This window comes from Tasmannia lanceolata, unplaced genomic scaffold, assembly GCF_043159265.1.
Source record: "Tasmannia lanceolata isolate RefF3 unplaced genomic scaffold, GAP_Taslan_0.1 ptg000007l, whole genome shotgun sequence".
NCBI lineage: Eukaryota > Viridiplantae > Streptophyta > Magnoliopsida > Canellales > Winteraceae > Tasmannia > Tasmannia lanceolata.
Genome location: NW_027518684.1, coordinates 2,950,456 through 2,968,603, shown reverse-complemented (window position 1 = coordinate 2,968,603; position 18,148 = coordinate 2,950,456). Strand labels below are relative to the sequence as shown.

At 38.7% G+C, this 18,148-nt stretch overlaps 3 pseudogenes across 3 annotated transcripts in view; all 3 read left to right on the top strand.

The window, feature by feature from the left end:
- Positions 1 to 12,943, top strand: part of LOC143881435 (pyruvate, phosphate dikinase 2-like) — a 24,224-nt pseudogene extending 11,281 nt beyond the window's left edge. The window contains exon 20 of the transcript XR_013251944.1: positions 11,886 to 12,943. The product of XR_013251944.1 is annotated as a pyruvate, phosphate dikinase 2-like (transcript). The remainder of the gene's footprint in view (positions 1 to 11,885) is intronic.
- The window catches only part of LOC143881436 (transcription termination factor MTERF4, chloroplastic pseudogene), a 25,346-nt pseudogene that overhangs the window by 1,015 nt on the left and 6,183 nt on the right, over positions 1 to 18,148 (top strand). Inside the window, exon 1 of one of the 2 annotated variants that reach the window (XR_013251945.1) lies at positions 14,716 to 17,676. The exons of the other annotated variant lie outside the window; for it this stretch is intronic. The product of XR_013251945.1 is annotated as a transcription termination factor MTERF4, chloroplastic pseudogene, transcript variant X1 (transcript). Of the gene's footprint in view, positions 1 to 14,715; positions 17,677 to 18,148 lie in introns of those variants that run through there. 2 annotated transcript variants of the gene reach the window in all.
- On the top strand, positions 5,325 to 10,623 carry LOC143881433 (uncharacterized; annotated as a pseudogene).

Sequence of the window (18,148 nt, the reverse complement as noted above, 5' to 3'; positions counted from 1 at the left end):
CACCTTCTTCCTCAAGACTTTTCTAACGTGGAAAACTCCATGGAAGGGTTTTGAAGGTTGCCATTTACAACAGGGTTTGGTAATCATGAGGGTTTATTCATGATAAACTTATCGAACGAGTGTTACAAAATGCAAAGAAAATGAATTTTGAGCTTAAAACTGAATTTTGTTGTTTTCCCCATTTTCAAGATAAATCCATTTTCTTTGCATTTTTTTATTCTAAAACATTAAAATCAAGCTTCAATTTATGGTTGCCTGCATGACACTAAGATCCCAATGTATTTCCCTATTATCCTTCGAATTTTTACTCAATTTGAAAATAAAAATCTTTGGAATTATCCCTATTCTACTGGCTTCCGTCGGAAGACAGTCAAACTTTGTAGTTCGGTAATTGTCATATGTTAGTGCATCCTTTTGGTATTTTTTTCGTAATTTTAATACTCTGCTTCCATTTTTCGTAATTTTTCATTTAAAACTTAGCACTTCAGCCACAAATCCGTAATGATTACTATTTTTTGCAATTATGCTTTTGCTAGCCACCTTTGCACCCATATTACTTCTGCCAATCTTTGCATCAAAGGATGGGCCACAAGCAGAGAAGTTGCCTCGGCAAAGGTGGCTAGCAAATTCCCATACAAAAAAAGGGAAATGTTATCCACACTACTGTATTTTGATGAGGGCACTCCTCATTTAATTAAAAGTACGGTATGCCCCCCCATAAGATGATCCAAAGCGTCAATTAGATGGGCCACAGCCTAAATTGGTTATGTCCCAAAAATCATTTCCATAGGTTGATCCTAACCCTCCGATCTATAGAGGGTTGGGACCAACCCTCTAACATTCTAATCAGAGGGTTAGGATAAACCTACGGAAATGCTTTTTGGGGCACAACCTATTTAGGCTGTGGCCCATCTAATTGACGGTTTGGATCATCCTATGGTGCGGGCCATATCGTACTTTTAATAAAGTGAGGAGTGTCCTCATCAAAATACGGTAGTGCGGATAACATTTCCCAAAAACATCTTAAAAAATATGGCAAAAATCCGGGTGACACGCGGGTCGACCCGGCCCATACGGGCCCGGCTTGAGAACCACATTTTATACCCCGGAACCACTAGGGAACCAAATTTTATACCTCGGAACCACTAGGGAACCACATTTTATACCCCAGAACCACTAGGGAACCACATTTTCTACCTCGGAACCACTAGAGAACCACATTTTATACGTCGGAACCACTAAGGAACCACATTTTATACCTCGGAACCACTACAGAACCACATTTTATACCCCAGAACCATTACGGAACCACATTTTATACCTCAGAACCACTATGGAACCACATTTTATACCTTGAAACCCTTAGGGAACCACATTTTATACCCTCGAACCACTACCGAACCACATTTTATGCCTCGGAACCACTAGGGAATCACATTTTATACCCCGGAACCACTAGGGAAACACATTTTATACCTCGAAACCACTAAAGAACCACATTTTCTACTCCGGAACCACTAGGGAACCACATTTTCTACTCCAGGACCACTAGGGAACCACATTTTCTACCCCGGAACCACTTGGGAACCACATTTTATATCCCGCAACCACTAGGGAACCACATTTTATCCCTCGGAACCACTACGGAACCACATTCTATACTCCGGAACCACTACGGAACCACATTTTATACACCGGAACCACTAGGGAACCACATTTTATACCCCGGAACTACTAGGGAACCATATTTTATACCCCAAAACCATTACGGAACCACATTTTATACGCCGGAAATACTAGGGAACCACATTTTCTACCCCAGAACCACTACGGAACCACATTTTATACCCCGGAACTACTACGGAACCATATTTTATACCTCAGAACCACTATGAAACCACATTTTATACCTCGGAACCACTAGGGAACCACATTTTATACTCTCGAATCACTACCGAACCATATTTTATGCCCCGGAACCACTAGGGAACCACATTTTCATCCCATGTGGCAGTCATTCCTTTCTTGCCTTCCCTTCTCTTGAAACGGTTGTTTGAAGAAGGCTCATTGTTAAGTGGACAATCCAGGCGAATGTGTCCAAGTTTCTTGCGTCCATAGCATCGGGGTTGAGACGATCCGTCACCGAGCTCTTCTTTCTTCTTGAATGGAGGATTGGTCCTTCTATTTCTCATGCCTCCCATATTCCTTTGCAAGAACTTGATCCTTCTTGTTAGGAGGGCTACTTCATCTTCCATGTTTTCCTTTGCCTCTTCGTTATCACTTACATTGCAAGCAAAAGCAACACCTTTTCCTTTTTCAATTTTATTTTCAATTTCGGGTGTTTTTGTTTTGAAAATCGTCTCATGGGTTATCAAGGACCCTATTAGTTCATCTAGGTTTAATGTGTTTATGTCCTTGGCTTCGGTGATTGCGGAAGTTTTGGATTCCCATGACAATTGTAGGGATCTAAGGATTTTGGTCACTAAATCTCTATTTGAAAATTGTTTTCTAAGTCTCCTTAGTCCATTTACTAGGTTAGTGAATCTAGTGTACATGTCGGCAATAGTTTCATCGGGTGTCATTTGAAAGAGTTCATATTGCCTAAATATATGGTTCATTTTAGATTCCTTAACTTGGTTTGTTCCCTCATGTGTAACTTCTAGGGTGTCCCAAATTTCCTTTGCCGAATTCAAATTTGAAACTCTATTAAATTCTCCGGGTGACAAAGCACAAATTAGGGAATTCATGGCTTTGGCATTATAGTTGGAGGCTTCTTGTTCGGCTTCGGTCCAATCATTTATATTTCTAGTGGGTAATGTATATCCATTATGAATGGCTCTCCACATTTGGTAATCTTGGGTTAGAAAGATTTTCATTTTGGTTTTCCAAAATCCATAATTGGTTCCATCAAAATAGGGTGGCCGAGTGTTTAAGTATCCTTCATGGTGTTGAGGGTAGTTTGCCATTTTTCAGAATCTTTTCTCTAGACCGGTTAGGGTTTTAAAAACAAAGTAGAGACGAGGCTCTGATACCAATTGAAATTAACAAGAGGGGGGGGGGGGTGAATTGATTTAAACACTAATTTATACCTCTTTTAAAATAATTATTAAACCTAACTTGATTTTTCTTCTCTTGATTAGATTTTGGTTAGTTCAAGTAAGATCAAAACAAAATGAATTGCCAAACCAAAATCAAGAATGAAAATTGCAAGACAAAGAAGGAACACACCGATGTATAGTGGTTCGGGCAAAGCCCTACTCCACTCTTCTTAAGATCGTCCTTAAGGATTTCCACTATTGTGAGACCTCCACGATGCCCGGCTCTGAGGCGATTACACTCCCAAGGGATATTAAATGAGGATGCCCTTGACACCTTTACATCGACTCTCTTTCTTCGCCGAGTTCTAAGCGATACTCCCTAGGGTATTAAAGTAGGATGCCCTAGCCACCTTTACAATAGATGGAAAATGAAATGCTTGGCTTCTCTTGAAAGCTAGATGCACAATGTTGTCCCTTTGATTTGCTCTCCAATATAGGTTGCAAGTGAAGGCCTAAATCCAAACTCAAAAGATTTGCAAGTTGCAAGACAAGTTTGGGGAGAAGAAAACAATTTCTCAAGCTCAAAGGATTTGCAAGTGTTTCAATGCTTAAGGATGCTTTTTCAAATATTCAAGAGAGGGATAATCCTCTTTTAATGAGTATTTATAGCCTCTTGAGAAAATATGGCCGTTTGGAGGTGTTGATATCAAAAATCACATTTTGATTTAAATCCCAACGGCTCTTTTCTAAGCTATCGCGACGTTCTCGGAGTTCCGAGAACCATTCTCGGAGTTCCGAGAGAACGGCCAGAAGAAGGAAAATTCTATTGGACCATTTCTCGGAGTTCCTAGAAGCCTAAATCCGCACTCTTTATATTTTTTGTTGCTATTTGATTTTGGGCTTTTGGAACTCAATGCCTAAGATAATTTGGAATGTTTATGAGGGTCCCAATATGTTGCTCCACCACATAATCATTCACTAAACCATTTAATTTCTTAAGTGTTTTTGGAAAACTCTTTTGAGAAACCTTGCCTTAACTTAGCAATCTAAAGAGAAAACATGAACAATGAATCTATGATAACCTTCAACTTCTCTTTAGCCTTGGTCTTCCATCTTGTGTATGCTTGCTTGAGAGATAATGTGAGCTCCACTTAGCTCCTATGACTCTTGTTTGGTACATCTTCAAGCATGACCATGTGGAGTGTTGGTTTCTTCAATGATCAACCTATCTTAACACAACACTTCAAGGCAAATTGATTAGTATTCAAGAACATAATCAATTATGTTTAGAATCATTAAAACAAGATAGGAGAGTAGACCCTTGGGCTTACAACCTTCTTACTAACCAGTAATACAACATATTTTCACTAAAATCAATAATTAGAAGCCCAGCCTCTTTTACTTGCTTTCAAGTTCAACAGCAGAAGCCTAAAATGTAGAATACCCAAGTTCTATAATTTTAAACAGTCCAACAGAACAGTGCCTTGTTACGTCTATTTGGTTCCAGACTGATCCATGTTCACCCCATTTAAGCCAACTTTTCTGTTTCACCAACTATATGGATATTCTTTTTTGGGATGATTGAATTGACTCTGCAAATGGAGGAGTTAGCTCAGTTTACCACTTTACCTTACGAGTAGAAACAGATTTTAATCATAACGAGGCAACAAGCTATTGGTATGATGTTAATGAGGGCACAAGTTCTTGGTATTAACATAATGACGTCACAATCTAGTATTCACTGAGTCATAGGAACACAAGGCCATCGTTCTGCCAGAAAAGCTTTTCCAGCGCATCTCATTTCGCCATTCAATTAAAACATAAAAATCATACTTAGTTTCTGTTCTAAATGGCATCATTTCAGGAAAAAAAGGTTTATGTTCTAAATAGTCTAGCACACTTTGCCATAATTTGTTAAACAGTTAATCACCTGTCGGATAACTATTCCAGCAATTGTAGCCTAATGTACCGATTGCTTTCCAAAATTTCTTTCCCTTCTCTGCAAGCAACAAAACAGAATGTCTGTTAACCGTAGATACCTACTACCTTGAGATGAAAGACACTAATCACTATCTAATCCATTCTCATTGTAGGGGGTGCGAAAAAATTCATTTCGAAAAATTAATAAACACATGACACATTCTCATTGTAGGTCCCCTGCCTGTCGTATGCTCGGTATCCATATCATTTTCCTTCCCAAAATGATCTCATAAGCCAATTAGAGAGTAAATGACAAACTGATTTTGTGCAATTATTAAAACATGGTAGTGCAAATATCAGTAGCTTTTTTTATATCCCAATTAGAGAGGATATGTTGGTTTGGTGCGTCGAGTGCCCTAGAAAGTTGTAGACTAGTATAAGGGCGAAAGTATCTCTGTCTTTCTTCTCCCATCTTCCTCTCAACCCCAGAACCCTAAAAAAAAACGTATCTCCTCTGCTTCTCTTGTAACCCAAAAACCCAAAAAGAAATCATCGAAATGAGGCCTTTGGACGAGAAGGAAACCACGGCCGTGTTCGAAAAGCTCTTCAAATTCACAGGCAACAATCTCAAACACATAGTAGAATGCCCCTCTCTCGAAGGCCCCGATTCAAATCCGGGTCGGTATTGTTTCCGCCTCCAAAAAAACCGAGTCTACTATGTATCGGACTCGGTTGTAAAACGAGCCACCAAAATCAGCCGAGACAAGCTCATCTCACTCGGAACCTCAATCGGAAAATTCACAAAAAACGGCAGCTTTCATCTCACAATCCAATGCCTCGATCTGCTAGCTTCACATGCGCGTCACAAAATCTGGCTCAAACCCACCTCAGAAATGTCATTTTTGTATGGGAATCACGTTTTGAAGAGTGGGTTAGGAAGGATTACTGAGAATACTAGTGTTGGAGATGGGGTTGTTGTTTTTTCGATGTCGGATGTTCCGTTAGGGTTTGGGATTGCGGCGAAGGGTACGCAGGATTGTAGGAAGCTTGATCCAAATGGGATTGTGTTTTTGCATCAGGCTGATATTGGGGAGTATCTTATAGGACGGAGGATGATCTTTGAGCAAGTAGGGGGAGACTTGTTTGATTGTGTAAGTGGGTTTTGCTATTTTGCTGGGTTTTGGTTGTTAGGTTGAGTTTTGGTGGGATGCTTTAATTATCTGTAAGTGGGGTTTCTTTAATTTTGATCGTGAGACAAGTTATTATATGAAACTAGTGTTTCATCACAATTACAATGCAAACAAGCCATCATGTATTTGAAGTTCACTAATAACCATGTATGATTTATTTCTATGTAATTGGGTTTTCTTTAATTTTGATCAATGTTAAAGAAGTTCTTATATAAACTAAATATGTCAACATGGTTACAATGGAAAATCAGGCATCACGTATTTAATGTGGCCGACGAACTACATAATTTGATGAATTGGTGCGATTCGTGCGTGCTTCTAGAAGTGTTCGTGCAATATGAGTGACTGAAAACTTAGGGCGTCTTACAATTAACTGATATACCCCCTCTTGTTGCTGTGCATATGTGAATTCTACTTGAAGCTAAGTTATTCCCTGTTCTTACTATTAAAAGGATATATAGACAGATTTACATCCTTGTGTTTGTATTTCAGAAAATAGAGGTCCAAAAAGAAATTTGAAGGGCTTTCTTTTTTCAGAACTTTTGTGGAACAATTGAGATGAATTTCAAGGGACTCCTACTTGGGATTATCATATGGCCTGCATGTTCCAAAGATTGGACTAATTCCAATATAAACAGGAATTTTCAAAGCAATCAAGAGTTCTTGGAGCTGTGATAGGTTGCTGAAGGAGCCTAACTGTGATTAGAAGTGCTGCAGTATATTTTAGGATTTTGATTTGATTTGATTTCTAATTTTCTCTTGAGCGGGCAGCAAAGTTCTGAGTTTGGTTTCTAAACTTTAGATTCAGCGGTTATGTATGTGAAGAATGTTCTAAATCTAATTTAGTAAAGGAGTAGTTATAAATGCATTAGGAGATGGCTGTCCCAGGGAAATGGAGGGGGTGTGTCGAATGTCTCATTTCCTCTTTAAAAGAGAAAACGAATTAGGGTTAGAGGGGAGCCCCATTTTCTGAAAAAAAAGGGAGAGGAGGGCAGCCGCACAGCAGAGGTCTGAGAGGGAGAGAAAGCGGAAATTGAGAGGAAGCAAGGAGAAGAAGAAGAAGAAAAGGAAAACCACCCTCGCCACCTCCACAACCATCTTCTCCGATCCAACCTCTGCAGCCACCTCCATCAGCCATCACTTCTCCATTTTCCTAAACCGAAACCCACCACCAACCCCTTTTCTCCGACCCCTCTTCGGCCACCTCTACCATTAACCCATCTTCTCCGACCGGATTGCCCGAATCCGACGAGAAGCCACCAATCCCTCCATCTCCATTCTCCACCCATTTCTGCAATCCGACCAACCCCTCTCCCCAAAAGAATTCGAAACCCTCTTCCTAACCCTCTATTTACAGCCACTACCCCATCTTCTTCAAAACCCATTTTCGTCATCTCCTTCTCCGGCCATCACCTCCTCCGATCCTCACCACCTCTACCACCATCAACCTATATTTCTCCCATTTCCCATCTTGCCCCCCATAGCAGCCACCTCAAATCTGCTCCCATCTCTTCCCCAAAATAACCCATAATTCTGGATTTATGAGAGAGAGAAGCTCTCAGATTTTCTTAGGGTTCCTGGCATTGTAGAGAGTTGAGAGGAAAGTGAGAAATTGAGAGAGCTGAGGAATCACAAAAAGGGAGATCTAGCATTTCGGAGCTATAATTTGAGAATTTGAAGGGTTTTGAAGATGAATTCAGAGAGAGAGAGAGAGAGAGAGAGAGAGAGAGAGAGAGAGAGATCTAGTGAAAGATTCGGCTCCGATTGCTTCTCCGGTGACGGCCTCCTATAGATCCAAATGTGAATCTCCGCAGCTTCGGCAATCACGTCGGAATCCGACCGCGCCCGAGTCTTCTTCATTTCATTTTCATTCGAATTCAGCCCTTGACCTGAGAAATCTTAGATCCGACAGCCATTACCATCTCCATTTCTCACCTTTACAACTTCGATTGAATCAGTTTCCATCACCGTAGATTTTTTTATTTTATTTTCACCATTGTTCCACCATCCTGTTCCAAGCCCGCTATTCACTCATTTCGAGCTCTTCTCGCGACGGCGCGTTGCCGGAAAGCACGGCAGTTACGTTCGCCTTCACCCGATTTAGGTAATTTTAATTTGTCTCTGATGTTAACACTGCTAAGTTTTGATAATTGCTAAAATCCTTGATTCTAACTCTCATTTCCTTCAAGGTGCTTTCTCCAGTTGATTCGAAACAAAATTTGATTAACATGTTGGAGTAGTCACTCTCGAGTCACTTATGTTCTAATTTTACTTCCATATATCTCTACATGGTGAATGGACATCTTATCCTTATCCTAGGATCATATTCCTTTTCATTTCCTTTTTAGGGCCTCCTTCGATTTTGGGATTTACCTTGCTTTTTCGAAACTTCCATCGGTTCTCGGGGTTTCATTGATTTTCGAAAATATTTCTCGGGTTAAGGTGATGACGGAATATTTCTTGAGCCAACCCCTTGCCCTTCTTATCATTTTTCCCCATCTTAGGGTCTTTGCAGGGTTTCCTTTCTTTTCGGGATTGTTCTTCGTACGTTCCTTGGGATCCTCTTCGAGTTTCGATGTTCCATCATGTCTTGAGAACACTTTGTCGTGTTAGGCGATGACGGAATGTTTCTTGAGCTGCCCCTTTGCCCTTCGTGTCTATTTCTCCCATCTCATCATTTTCTACAGGGCTTAGAGGTTTCCCCTTCTTCGAGATCATTACTTCTTATAAGGTTTAGGACTTCCATAACTTTCGAGATCATTCTTTGCACGTTCCTTGGGATCCTTTTTGAGTTTTGGGATTCTCACGATTTTGGGAACACTTTGTCGGGCTTAGGCAACGATGGAACGTTTCTTGGGCCAGCCTCTTCCCTTCCTGCCTTAGAGTTTTCGCAGGTTAAGGGATTCCCTCCTCTTAGAGTATTTTAACTAGTTAGGACCCTTCCTAAGTGACTGATCATTTAGTAGATCTTCTTATAGAGTTTTTGTCTGTCCCCTTTTGATTAGAAGTTTACCCTTTGGGTTAGAGGTTTTTCATCTCTCGTTTATTTAGGGTTTTCCCTCGCAGGTTAGAACTCGTCTCTTTTGGATACCGGCTAAGCCTCGTCAGTTTTTGGTCATCTCTTTGAGATTATTTTCTCGTATCGGAATTTTAGTTCCCTCGTTTGTTTTCTTCCCTCTTAGGCTTTAGGGATCCCGTTTCCCTCTGTAATACTCTACCGCGATATGGTGGGTATAGAGGCTCTTCTATCGGATCCCCTTTAGCTGAAAGGGTGTTAACTTTTTTTTTTAAAACTCCAAAAACAGTAACAACATTTGAAAATTTAAAGCATTTTGTGACCATTTAGAAAAGTTCGTTCGAACTACGTTGGCTTGATCCTCTTTCATGAGGTACATAGTGCAGTTTGGGATTTATATCCCAAGTCCCAAGTCCAGCCAAACTTTTGTAAATAACATTTTAAACCCTTTTGAATAAGCAACCTTTAAAACCCTGTTTTCAAAAGATCTTCCTCTAGAGTTAGGAGTTTCTCCTAGATAGAGAGTTTTAGAGTTAGGAGTTTCTTTTGATAGGTTGTTTGATTGTTTGTTTTGCTTGTGTTTGTGTTAGAGTTAAGAGTCTGTTGCGCCTCCGTCCGGTCAGTTGGCGATTCACATCGCCGACTGATGACTAGGTCTAAGATGCGTTAGTGATCCCATTGTTTTCTTTAGGACGCACAGCCTAGTTACACATAGGTTGTAGGAACCACCTGCATTAGGTTAGGCCTAACCTGCATTTAGTTAGGGCATATAGGGTGTCCTAAAATCTACAATTCATTGGAATTTAAATAATCGCATAAGAAGCTTTAAGAACTAGTCCGGTCTTTTAGATCGAGTCTAAGATAGATGTCTAGGTGTCTTAGGCATCATAGTTTAGAATAGGTGCGAAGAACTACGTTGCCTTGATTCTCGTGGAGGCGGGGATACGTAGGCTTCTTTGGATGAATATCAGATCATCTATAGACCCGGGCTGAAGCATTAGAGTCTTAGGTCTTGTGCTTGATTTTGTTGATGATTTTCGCGTAGGATCATGACAGCGTGTGTGCATTTCCTTGCTTACTTACGTACTTAGCTGTAACATTTACCTGCTTATGTGTTTTACCTAGTTGCTTAGCTATAGTTCTTACCTGCTTAGCTGTAGTTCTCTATCGTTATTAGGTTATTGATTATTATCTTTTTACTATCATCTACCGACGTTTGCTTATTGCGAAGGTTTATCTTCTTAGCTGTAACACTTTACGGTATTACTGCATTTTCTATCTGTCATTTACTGCTTTTAAGATGTGATGTGTTAGGATTTTATATTAGGCGCTATGTATTCGCCCCATTGTAGATAGGCGCTATGTGCACTCCATAGGTTTTTATTATTGCAATTGCTATCTGTCATTTACGGCTTTCTAGATGAGATGTGTTAGGATTTTATATTAGGCGCTATGTATTTGCCCCATTGTAGATAGGCGCTATGTGCACGCCATAAGTTTTTATTACTGCAATTGCTATCTGTCATTTACTGCTTTCTAGAAGAGATGTGTTAGGTTTTTATATTAGGCACTATGTATTCGCCCCATTGTAGATAGGCGCTATGTGCACGCCATATGTTTTTATTATTGCAATTGCTATCTGTCATTTACTGCTTTCTAGATGAGATGTGTTAGGATTTTATATTAGGCGCTATGTATTCGCCCAATTATAGATAGGCGCTATGTGCACGCCATAGGTTTCTATTACTGCAATTGTTATCTGTCATTTACTGCTTTCTAGATGAGATGTGTTGGTTTTTATATTAGGCGCTATGTATTCGCCCCATTGTAGATAGGCTTTATGTGCACGCCATAGGTTTTTATTATTTCAATTGCTATCTGTCATTTACTGCTTTCTAGATGAGATGTGTTAGGATTTTATATTAGGCGCTATGTATTCGCCCCATTGTAGATAGGCGCTATGTGCACGCCGTAGGTTTTTTTTTATTTCATTATTCTGTTATTTGCCTGTCATTTTGTTTATTCCTTATTTCATTTACTATTCATGATTAACTGTTAATTTTAGGTTTCCTTTCCTGTACAGACTTATACCTTCAGCTGCAGCATGCATGTGTTTGCCCATCAGAACTTAGACACCTATTAGGCATAACACTCATAACCTAGTTGTCATTAGGTGACACATTTATTTCGGTTCTTTTGTGTGTGCTTATTTTCATCTCCGAGACATGCATGATTAGATAGACGTTTTCTCGGAGATGCGTGTTCCCATATCACATGATTTTCGCCCAAAACTCTTTGAGGTTAATAATAAATAGCGTAAGAGAAGTGTTCGCACTCGGGCGAATTGGGGGTGCTCTTCGGACCTTCTCCATTCGTCATCAGGCACGGACCTTTTGTATCTCTGGTTATCCATTGCAAACAGAGCATTTGTTATTTTTAGATATATCTTGGTTTCGAGCCCTGGCTCTGGATCATGATGTATCTCTTTCTTTTTATATCGCCACTCATGCTATGCTGTGACGGTGGCAACGGTTTCGAGAGTTCCCTGGTAGAGCTCTCCTTCACGCTGTGGAGATCTAGAGGGTGTTAGGGACTCGTTCCCTCACCGTCCTCGGATCGGGGTCCACACTGGGCTTCAGCTTAGTATAAGTAGTTCAGTAATAAAACTCACAACTCTCACTGTGGACTATGGTATTTTATTCTCTACTTCTCATTTTGCAGCTTTCGAGACTATCCAGTTTGTGCCGTAGAGACCATATCCAAAACTCATCACTCATCCTTGTTTATGAATTCGAAGACATTGCTAACCTGTTGTTGATGGTGAGCTTGGAAAATGTGTCTTTCCTTGCAACTTGGGAAACTCATCCTTGTTTACAAGAAAATAGAGACGTTTATTTGTTATGTTGCATGTTTGAAGTGCTTCCTTGTTGATGGTGAGATTGGAAAATGTTTCTTTCCTTGCAGCTTGGGAAACTCAGTTGATTCTATGTTATGTCGCATGTTTTAAGTGGTACCTTGTTTCCCTGATTAGATATAGCATGATTTCTTCTTGTTTTCCTGATTATATATACTATGATTTCTAATCAGAGTTGCACGTGGGGAGAATCTGTGCAAGATAAATGTCTCTGTTAATTTTGATTGGAGAGAGAATAAGATTACTCTTTTCATTTGCCAAAAATTTTACTTAAAGAGACCATTGCATTGAACTAAAATCTCAGCCTCATAGATGATACATGTTACTGGAATTCATTTCCAAGTTCCAACCAGCCATGAATACATGCCAGCCATTATAAAATGCATTAACCCTTGGATATCCTGTTCGCTCAGTCCCGAAAATTTCCCATCTCGCTCTCAAATGAAGTCGATGATCTACACAATTAAGATATTTTACTAGTGAATTTCTTTGACTATATCTGTTTATCATTTATTTATGTTGGCTGTTCCTATTGGACATTGGGGACTATGGAGAATAGGTCCCATCAAAGTCCTACCGATGGGGATGGGGCTGCTGGGAGAGCAGGCCCCATATAAATGTTGCTTTGATATCTTGTGTAGTGAGAATTATCACTGTAATATGCTTCTAACTGATTGGGGACTATGTTGGCTGTTCCTATTGGACGTTGGGGACTATGGAGAATAGGTCCCATCAAGGTCCCACCGATGGGGCTGCTGGGAGAACAGGTCCCATATAAATGCTGCTTTGATATCTTGTGTATTGAGAATTGTCACTGTAATATGCTTCTAACTGATTTGTATATATTGATTTTTACTCTTGGTCATATTTGTGTTGAAACCATGTAGGTGTGTCCAAATGTAGGTCATAGACAATTATGCTGGATATGGGAAATTGTATCTGCACTCCCATGTTCTGATAATTGCATCCATCCCTTCATTCTTTAACTTTCAATTACTTACCAGAAACTGTTACTTTTTTAAAAGTGGGATCGGCTATATGCATTACTCATGGTGTCCCTGATTCTACTAGACGGGTAAACTGTTATGGAAAGTTTCAAAAGAGTGAGGCTTGAGTTTCTGCTGTATTTTAGTGGTTTTTTCCGGTACTTGTACTGCTGTTTTTGGTGGTCTTTAGTTCTTTACTAGGGGATTTCTTTCCCCATGCCATATAATAGCAGCGGAGCGTTCCCCCTGCTTTGCCAAAGAGTCCATTACCCCAAACCAATCCCAAACTCTTTAAAGGCGTAAGGCGAAAGGGAAGAGCAATATAACAACCTTCAAGGACTCCTTGCATCATATGCACCTGCTCTCAAGATGAAATGTTCTCCTGTTTAGTCAATCGGAAGTTTGTTTAGAAGTTTGTTAGGCTTTGTTGCTCTCAACGTATAATGGGCATAAAACAGATTTTACAGGGTGTAAAACAAATTTTACTCTCAAATTTTGTTTTATTTTAGGACCATTTTATGTCAAAGGAAACAACAGAGCCTTAGTGAAAATTGGAAATTCAAGAGAGTTCATTTTACAGTGCTTTGTTTCGAGTAAAACAGATTTTGTAGGAGCCTGGGAGAAATTTCGAAGGTTCGTTGAGAGAGTTTTTATTTGTTCTGTCATATCCCATTGTGTGCCGCAACATGAAAACACGTAATCTCACTACATCTACTACAATAAGCTGGGATGAAAAGAAGAGAGTTTTTTTATTTTTTTGAAAATTATATGAGAATTACACCTCAGCTGAAACAAGTAAATGCCTCATATGCCCTCAAATTCACACTTTTCTGAGTTTTAAATACCCCATGTGCCCTCAGATTACACGCAGCTTCTGTGTATACATCAGAGATATTTTTGGCATCAGAGATATTTTTGGCAATAGCCTTATCTCTTCTGATACGTGTCTTACACCAGGGATTTTTTATCAGAGATCACAGAGGTTCTGCAACAATGGAGGATATGTCCGATCTGTTAATCTCTGGTACTCTCTCTCTCACGGCTTGAACTACCTTCAAATACAGCTTCAGAAGAAGAAACCAAGACCGATCTTTGGAATTTCTAATAGAAGTATCATTGGTTCTTGAGTCATTATCCACAGAGGCAACAAATGTCTTCCCTTTTTCCTGAAATTTGTCGTTTTGATTTGTTGGTTAGTTTCTGCAAACACTCAACTAGTCAACTCCATATTTACCCTTGCGCAAGATGTGTATCAGCTGATCCATAGCTATTTGGTCATTGAAACTTCACTTCATGGTCATGGCGGTAAGACATCAAATACATTGTGTTGTTAATTGAGGAATGGAATGCCTAATTTTTTTGTTTTTTGTTTTCTTTTTATTTTCTTCTAATTTGACTATGATCCAGTTATGATCTTCCGTTCTCTCCATTTCAAAAGAAAATGATCTTCCGTTCTCTCAATTTTGTCCATGAAGTGTTTCTAGGTGTTGATTGATCATGACCCGCCAACTGTTCGATGGAATGCCTGACAGAGATGAAATGGCATCAATGTAATCTCTAGGCATATCTCCATCATTGTTTTTAGGTATTTGCTACCCACAGTAGTTTGATGAAATTCTTTATTTTTACTAATAGGTTATATAACATATTATTCCTTTAGCATTACTGCCTTAATTGGGTATAGGGTGAGTTTTACTTCGTTATGTTGTGTGAATTATCTATGATTATATACATAGAAAATGGGTTTGTTGTGTAGAATTTACACATCAGCTGCAACAGATAAATGCCACATATGCCCTCAAATTCACACTTTTTTTAGTTTTAAATACCTCATGTGCCCTCAAATCTGTGATATTTTACTGAGATATTTCCGCCTCTATTAGACCAACGACTATGCAATCTCTCTCTAACACACGTAACCCCTCGAGAAAGCGCGCCTCTTGCTCTCTCTAACACGCGTAATCCCTCCTCCCTCTTTCTTTTGAAATTTCTTCTCTGCTCATCTCTCAAAATTTCTATTCCCCTCTTCTCTTCTGTTCATTAGTTCTGCTTAGTCTCCCTCTTGCCTTCAATCGACATGTGTTTAGGTCGGCGGCAATGGATCATGCTAGAAATTTTGCCCTATTTCTATTCTTACATTGCAAAGCTCCAGCTAGAAATTTGGCCCTCTTTCTATTCTTACCTTTCAAAGCTAGAAATTTCCCCCTTTTTCTATTCTTACCTTTCAAAGCTAGAAATTTCCCCCTCTTTCTATTCTTACCTTTCAAAGCTAGAAATTTCCCCCTCTTTCATTTCTTACCTTTCAAAGAAAGATTCATAAAAGGCTTTTCCCCTGTTTCAAATTTTCTTTGGAATTTAATCTTTATCTCTCTGTGTTTGAATTTTCTTTGGGCTATTATCTTTATCTCTTTCTCCATGGTTAGGGTTTTGATTCTATTCAGCGTTTATCTTCATTTTTACGGTTTTGATTCCCTTTACAGTTTTATGTACATGACTAAGGTTCTGCTGTGAAAGAAATAGGGTTTTAATGGCAACGGTTTAGGGTGTTTTTTTTTAATCCAACTCTAAAGGAAAAAAAGACAACGAGTCACACTGTGCTTCTGATCTCCTTTCTTCCCCTATCTCTTATTCAATTTTAGGATTTTCCGATCTTTTTTTCCTCCTCTTTCTTCAATTTTTGGGTTTTTTTTATCTGGGTATTTGTATTTTCTAAAGAATACACGGATACCTAAAGTGGCATTTTCATCTTCTCTGTGTGTAACTTGATTGAGAATTTAGACATGGTATTTTTCGTATCTTTGCCAATGAGAACACTCAAGCCTCAACTCACACCGAAAATCAAACAGAGTTGCAACCCTACTTTCATACATATTGATCGTTGTTGTAGCTCTCTATCACATTCGGATTTTGGTTATTCCATACATGTCCGTGCAATGTGGAGCATTAGAAGAATCTGAATAGTTTGAAATTAAAATGCCAACTAGGTAATTTATATCAAGCTTATTTCGCCCATGACATTCAACTGCAATATCTGAGATATAGCTGCTCCGTTAAGAGGGATCTGTAACTTCTAGAAGGTAATTTTTGTACCCCAAGCCTCATTTAACTTCTAATTTTCTCAGTTATTTTCATTAGGGACAAAAAATCCCAATGTCTCCTTTCTTGAAGGCATTCTTCTTCATATATTTTTAGCGTTACAGTGTTAATCTCAGGCCTCTGTTTTGTTTAATCAAAATTATGTTTCCTGTTTGGTTTTCTATGGTTTGCAGATCAGTAAAGGTTGAAAAATGGATTTAGATGAACTGTTATTTAGGGTATTAGAGTTTTATATCTCAAAGATAATCTTCTTCTGTTGGATCAATTTCACCCCATATCAGTAATCAATTTCTTTGCCTTTTTCTTAGATACTTAATGCTCAAGCGCATGCTTTTGTTGAATCATCTTATCCGGCAAGATCAATTCCAGTCCACATTAGTAGTAGTAACCTATTTCGTTGTTTTTCTATCAGATACTTAATGCTCAACTAGCTGATTTTATTGAAGCATTTTTAGTGAAAAATTGTGTTTTCTGAAGTGTTAGATCATCTATTCATTTGTCGGTCCCAAATCAACTGAAGACCATGGTCGCTATGTGATTGAAACACAATTTAGACAAGACACAAAAAAAATAAAATTGGCATGACAGTGCTGTGGGTGGGTAGTTTCTCGGAATGTGACAGTGAGGTGAAAAGGAAAGCCTCCATTTACACACAATTTATGAAATAGGAATGAAGATGGAGTTCACTTTTTTCTAGGTTTTAGGAGTAGATATCTCCACATGTAGCGACAGAGAGTTCTTTGAAGTTAATTTTGCATGAATCCATTTCACAGCCCTCTTTTTCAAGAGAAGTGCGGCCTCATATACGGATTTGTTGATTGCTTTGAATTCAGCCTTTCAATTAATATAGTGTTTTGGCCAAGCCTAAAAGTCTAATGTTTGGGTTTTTAGCTGTCTGTACTAATCATTATTGGAAGTTTGGTTCTCGAGGACCTTTTCTATCTCATAACTTTGCAGTTTTGGCAAAGTGTTTTCCTTATTTGTATGGATTTCTTTGGTGGCTAATTTTGGTACAATGACAAATTGATGAAGCTATTCTAGCATGTTTCTGTATCGTCAATGACCTTAATACCTCTCTCACGTTTGAAAAGAAGACCATGCTTTGGATTGTAGCGATTTTTACCTTATTTTGCAACTTAATAACAAAGACCAGGGATCAATAAGTTGTTGTCACTACTCTTCTATTTCCTGAAATGCCCATGTTTTTACTTGCTCCATCTCTATTTCTCTCTCAGTTGTTGAACCATTTTAAAGGCACTTCACCCAAAACAATCTGACCACCTATGAATGTAACTTTTCTTCCCTTTTCTTTTATTTCAACTAATTGGTGTTCTGTTTCTTTGCAATTTCATATGCATTGGGCTTTTCTCTCTACAATTCAACCACCACCTCTTCCTTTGCCTTTAAAAAGAAAGGAGAGGAGGTCAAAGATTTAACCCATGGAAATTATCGGTGCATATCATGGGCATTTTCTTTTTCTCTCAATCCATCAGCTCTCCCCTTTCACGATAGAATGGTAATTCTTTAATTTTTCTTTCAATACATAGCTTCTTCAAAATGTTTTCATTTACTTCAACATTTGTTGAAGAGAATTATTTTTCATTTCAATGTTTATATGATTGTTTCTCTAATGTCCTCTGATAGATTTAATGGGATTTTATATTTCTTCTTTTCAGGCATGTAGTTAATTTTTCTTCTCTTTTAGTTTCGAAAATGAAATGGTATTAAGCATAAGAATTGTATGAAATAAAACATGATTAGTAGATCTGCTTATCTATTGAATTCTTTCAGCGTCTACTTAGTGACAAAATGGTTTTAGCTAGGCGAATATCTATGGCTTCCTATTGGGTTTTACATTTGTTGTATCCGAATTCCTTTTATGGAATGCAAATCTGGTCGATGATACAAGGTTTTTATCCCCTCTTGACCTTTTTTGCTGTATGATTGAATGACTTCCATTCTCTGACCTTCTTTGCATTATTGAATTA